Below are 6,000 nucleotides of genomic sequence, written 5' to 3' on the forward strand. Positions count from 1 at the left end.
ATGTTAAGAGAACAAGGAGGATCTCTTTTTCTCCTTGCTGTCACCATAAATCTGACCTTACCTCAAATGTCCCCCGAATCAAACTGGCCCCCTAATTCTGTGACAGGGAGAATGGAAAAGAACACACCCCTAAGGATACAAAAACCTGTGCCCTTGGGCACAGCTAGAGAGTGAACCATGCCCAACAGAGTTTACTTTTGTTTACCTCTTGATATAAAAATGCCTGCAATGGGAACCAGAACATCATCCATGGGGAGAAAACATTGAATTGGACTAACTGCTTCAACAACGTATTCCCAGCCTGTTTCTGCTGGGTGCTATGTCCCACTTCGGTGATTCTCTGACCGCAGCCATCTCTGCAGTATGTTGTGAGTGCCCAGTTTGATTCTGGTTTGCGGTCTGTCTGCTGCTTCTCTATATTCAACACTTGGTATTAATGCTTTTATGTTTCTTGCTGTATACTTAACAAATGCACTTATTTGAAACCAAGAGTACAGCTATCATAAATCTTTGTCCAGACTATACAAAAGCATCTTTCAGGACCCTTGCATGGAATCCAACCATACTATATGTTGTCTGATATCAAGGGCTTCGAGGTAAGTCTCCATGACACTGTAACTTTCATTTTGCATGCCAGCAAATCCACATAAATAACCCCATCAAGTTCTCCTGGCTGCTTGAGATATAGTCTGGCCCTTTTGTAGCAGAACCGTAGCGACCCCCGTGTGCCTTAGTGGCTGAACTTCTGGTGGTTGCTTTCAAGCAGAGAACACCTTCTGTTGTGTATTTTTAACAAAAATCTCAGTCGTTCAATTTTATCAATGAAGACTCAGGAGACAGATACTGGGATGAAAATCTGCTACCTAGAAAGGCAGGGAGCACCCAGCTGACCTTCCTCCTCCACTGACAGTCCAGAAGCCCTCCACTTCTCCTACGGCATCTGAAGCCAGTCTCCTCAAACTCCGCGTCTCTTCCTCCTACCTCCTGTGCATCTATCTGTCCTCCTGACTCCCTTACTCTATGGTTTCTCTTTAACAGTCGTAGGTTCATTTCCTGCCAACTGTTTGCCCTCAGACTACTGTTCCTATTGCCCCAATATAAAGCATAAGCCTTCTCTTTCATGGTGCTAACCTTTTTAATAATTGCAGTTGCTTTCCCAGCTCGCCTTGTCTGCTACTTTAATCACACTCTTCCCTTCCTCTGTTCATCTATTTCTACCAGGGGTCACTATAGAGCCGACAAAGAGCAGTTACCATGTTTACCTCCTTGGACATTATGCTCTGCCAAACCACTTATCTATTCTTTAATTCAGCCTCACTCATCTTCCCGGGAAATGGGCAGGATACAGAAATTCTTTCCCAGAATGCAATGTGAATGACCTCTAACCCAATTCCCAATAGAGTTCCTAAGATGCCCTTGAAAATCCGATGAGCTGGGCGTGGACTCTGCAATTTCTCCCAGCATCCTGGTCTTCTAGTTTCCTACCAGAAGGACCCATGAGCTCTGCTTTCTGCATCCTAGGCCTTCTCTTGCTCACAGCTCCAAACTCTCCCACGCCCATGTTGCCAATAGTTCCAGAAGTCCAGGAGCTACACAGCCAAGTAGTCACAGCAGTGACCACATCATGCTACTGGTTTTCTATAACATCGCTGTTATTGTGACAAACGCAGCCTAAGGAAGAAAGGATTTATGTCAGCCCATAGGCTGGGAGGATAAGGTCCATCATGGCAGCAGCTGTTTGGTCCAAAGTGCAGACCCAAAAGCAGAGGGAAGGGAATACCAGAGCTCAGCTGGCTTCCTATTTTTCCCCCTTTTTATTCATCCTGAAATACCATTGTTTGGATAGTGACCCCGCATTCAGGGTGGGTCTTCAGTTAAACTCTTGAATCATCCTTGTGCATACACTGAATCATCAGACACATCATGGTGACAATGAAAATCAACCATCACAGTCACTAGTCACCAGCTACAGTTCTCTCACTCTACCCATTTAGAAATTATGGGTGGAAAAGAAACTCTGGGAGCCTGATCTTTGCTAACTTTCTGCCCTTTGGCATTTGTCAGTTGCAAGTGGGGGGCGGCTTCAGGTGGTGCCCCCTAGTGTTCAGCTCTGGCATCAGGACCCTCGGCTCTCCCGGGCTACTATCACTGGCCGTCTACTTACTGCACCTGCCAGAGTAGCCATCTACTGTATCTGATGCCTTCTTCATGCTACTGCTCAGTCTACACGATTAAGTGTGGCAAGAAAAGATCGCTGGGGCCTAAAGCTGCAATCACATTCAAACCACCGCATAGTGTAAACACATATTCTGAAACACAGGTTCTCACTATAGCTAGGTCTGCCTCAAACTTGTAGCTCTCCTGCCTCCACTTCCTCAGCCAACACTGGGAAGTTGTTTCGTTGTTGCTTTATGCCGCTTTATTCTTGCTATTTGTTCTCTTTTTTTTTTCCCCAAGTGCTGGGGATCAACTCCAGGACCTTGTCTACCTGGGCCAGCATTCTGTCATTGTGTCGCATCCCTAGCCTTAGCCTACTTTATAATCGTAATGGCCACTAAACCTTCCCCTCCACCAGACCAGGAATTTTTCCTTCTTTCATGGAGTCTAGTGGACCTTGGTTAGTTAAGATCCAAGGAATCCTTGGGAAAGATTCTTCAGAATAAGAATAAGGAACCCCAGGAAACTGAGCACACCATACTGAACCGTTGCATTGGGTGAGAGGGAGGGGTGCTTGGGTCTGCAGAGGCTATAGGTACTGCCTGCCTGAGGGCTCCCGGGAGAACCAGGTTAAGATGCTATGGAGTGCACCGTTGAGATGAAGGCACGCCTAGGGAGACACACAACCACCACTGTGAGCCCGCCTGGGCTTCACACACCTTTGCGCTTTCCCGCATCATCTTCTCCTCTTCCTTCTCCACTTGTTTGTTCAAAGCTTGGAAATTTGGAAGGTGGAAAAGGAAATTCAGAGCAAAACAAAAGCTAAGTGGTGATGGCATATGCCTTCGATCCTCCACTCAGGAGGCAGAGGCAGCAGTTCAAGGTTAGCATGGTCTACACAGAAACTTCCAGGACAGCCAGGGCTACGCAGAGAAACACTGCATCAAAAAAGAAAAGAAGGAAGGAAGGAAGGAAGGAAGGAAGGAAGGAAGGAAGGAAGGGGAAAGAAATAAAGAAGAGTGGGGGAGACGGGAAGGGAAGGAAGGGGGAGGGAGGAAGGGAGAGAGGGAGGGAGGGAGGGAGGGAGGGAGGAAGGAAGGAAGGAAGGAAGGAAGGAAGGAAGGAAGGAAGGAAGGAAGGGAGGGAGGGGAGAAAATTTGAAAGATGATCTCCAGGGAATATTGTGCAAGGCTGCAAACCAGCCTTGAGGGTCCTGACAGAGACTGCAGTGATTCCGGCTCAAATAAATCCCTGGAACTTGAGATGGTTCAGCAAGCAAAAGCAGCTGCCACTGCCCAGACAACTGAGTGTGAGCCCCCAGGTCTCACATAGGGGGAGCAGAGAACTGACTCTGAAAAGTTGTCCTCTGACCTACACACTCACTACAGCAAACACACACTCACTACAGCAAACACACACTCACTACAGCAAACACACACTCACTACAGCAAACACACACTCACTACAGCAAACACACACTCACTACAGCAAACACACACACACACAAAGGAATAGAAATTAATTCAAAAGAAGAAACAGCTTAAGCGCCTGTGTCTTCTCTAGTCTCACACCCTCAAAACAGTCCTTGGAGCTTCAACCATGGCTCCGATTGTACCTCCTTCTTTCACTGGGGCAGGTTTCCCATCCACTAGCAATGCTTCTTACTAATTCCGTAGAAATGTAAGGGCTGTACCCAGTGCTCAGTGACCAAAATGATTCACTGCTATGTCAGCATTACCTCCTTGTTGTGTACTTAACAATGGTACGCACCATATCGCAATCTATCTTCCTGTTGTTTGACTAGGGTGGGTGGGGCAATGTATATAAGACTATTTCCTACTGGATGGGAGTGGACTTGTTTGCTGGGTTTTCGTTTTGAGGATGTTTGGGGTTTGGTTTAGTTTGGTTTTATTCTGCCCATAATAGGACATTTGGCAATATGTAGAGATGCTTTTTATTGTCAAAATTGAATAAGTACTACTGGCATCTAGTAGGCAGAGACTAGGAATGCTGATAAGGGATGCTGGACCACTTTTAGGTCCTTGTGGTACACAGAAATACAGACAGACACAAGTCATTTCTCCCCAACTCAAGTGTCAGTAGTGATAACTTTGCCTTAAAGCATCCTCAGTAGGGACATGTGGGTAGTCTGTCTAACCCATGCAGCTGTTTCTCCTGTTAAATTCACATCCAGAACTCCTGTGTGATCAATCTTCTCCAGACATATCCTGCCAAGGAACTCCACACTCCCCAGCCCAACACCTGCACTATTTCCTGTTGCCCAAGGCACCCATGGGAGCTCACCTCTGTATCAGAGTTTCATCCAGTTCCACTGCTAACCTCCCAATGGAGCTGAAAGATCCATCAGGGAGTAGGAGGAGGAGGAGGATAAAGGGAACTAAACTGCTACAATAGTAAAAATGGGTACAGACATCTACAAAAATGTTGGAGTGCTCTGAACTTACAGTTGCAGTCCACCATGTTCGGAGAGCTTGGCACAAACTGGAGGACTCCTTTTCCAGCAGGATGCCCTCCCGACCTGGATAGTATCTCTAGGCTCGAAGGTCTGACCTCAACCAGGTGTCCCTGAGCCTGGATGCCTGGCCTATCCCAAGCATGACCTTTGACACAGATCCCTGCAGATGTTCTCCCCTTGTTGCCCATATGATAATTAGGTTTTGTGCTCCCAATTGTGTGGAAGGACCCTGATGCCAAATGCAAATTAGATGGTGTCCTGGCTGCTGTTCCCATCCTGACTATTTCTGCTCCCTCTGGAATAAAGCTGAGCCGTAACACTGAAAACTGTCTCTTTGGAAGCTTCTTCCTTCTTACAACAAGAACAACCCCTCTGAACCCTGTTCCCTCCTTCTGCTCCCTCCTCCCTCAGGGACCAGTGGTCAAAGATCCTAGAGGAAGAAGGAGACCCACAAGAAAGTCCTTTCCAGGCTGTCAAGGGGATTAAGCATGGCCCTATCGCCTTCACCGCTGCCTAAATTCTCTCTCTCTCTGTTCAAACGTAAGCAGCATCAGTCTGATTTACCAGGGTCTGAACCCCAAAGAGGGATGGAGTTGTGTTCCCACCCCAAAAAAGAGACGAAGAAGAAAATCGCCTGCTCTGCTGCTTTTGAGCTGAGTGAGAGGTAAAGATCTAATTCCATTCTTGACATTAGGACATGCAGTTTTCCCAGAAGCGTTTGTTGAAATACTTCCTCTTCCATCAAAGTGTGTTTTGGTGTATTTGTCACAACTCAGCCGCTGTGGTTGTCCAGGATCCCTTGTCCAATTTCACAGAATTCACCAACATAGCTGAGCGTTGAACTGAAGCAGTCTTTACTGTAAGGGACTGCAACTCTGATCTGTTACCACTAGGTGGCAGCAACATCTCAGTTGGGACAACTAAGAGCAGGCGTGGCGCTCCCTGGAAGAAGCCTTTAGCTGGGATCAAGTAGGTGTCAGGAGTCAGTCAAGTTTCTTTTTCATCCGTCCTCACTAGTTTTCACCTTCCCAGGGCAAGAACCTCCTTCCAGGGAGGTCTTCAAGTGAGGAAATCTTTCACTTCGAATGTTGTGAAGATTAATATTAAAAGGTGATAGGTTTGATAGATTGATGATCGGTGGTAGATTATAAGGGCATAATCCTCGTTACACTTAGAAGAGGAGAGGGGAGGCTTTGTGTGTGAGGGGAGGCAAGTGTAAGTATGGACTCCAGGTTTCCTGTACCTCACTCTCCAGCTTAACCCTTGAGACAGGGTCTCTATTGAACCTGGAGCCAGGCTGATAACAGGCAAGGCCTAGCAATTCTCCTGTCTCTGCGCCACACGGCACTGGGATTATAGGGAGCTAC

Source organism: Alexandromys fortis, unplaced genomic scaffold, assembly GCF_014885135.2.
Source record: "Alexandromys fortis isolate MF-2015 unplaced genomic scaffold, M_Fortis_MF-2015_v1.1 scaffold_257, whole genome shotgun sequence".
Lineage (NCBI taxonomy): Eukaryota > Metazoa > Chordata > Mammalia > Rodentia > Cricetidae > Alexandromys > Alexandromys fortis.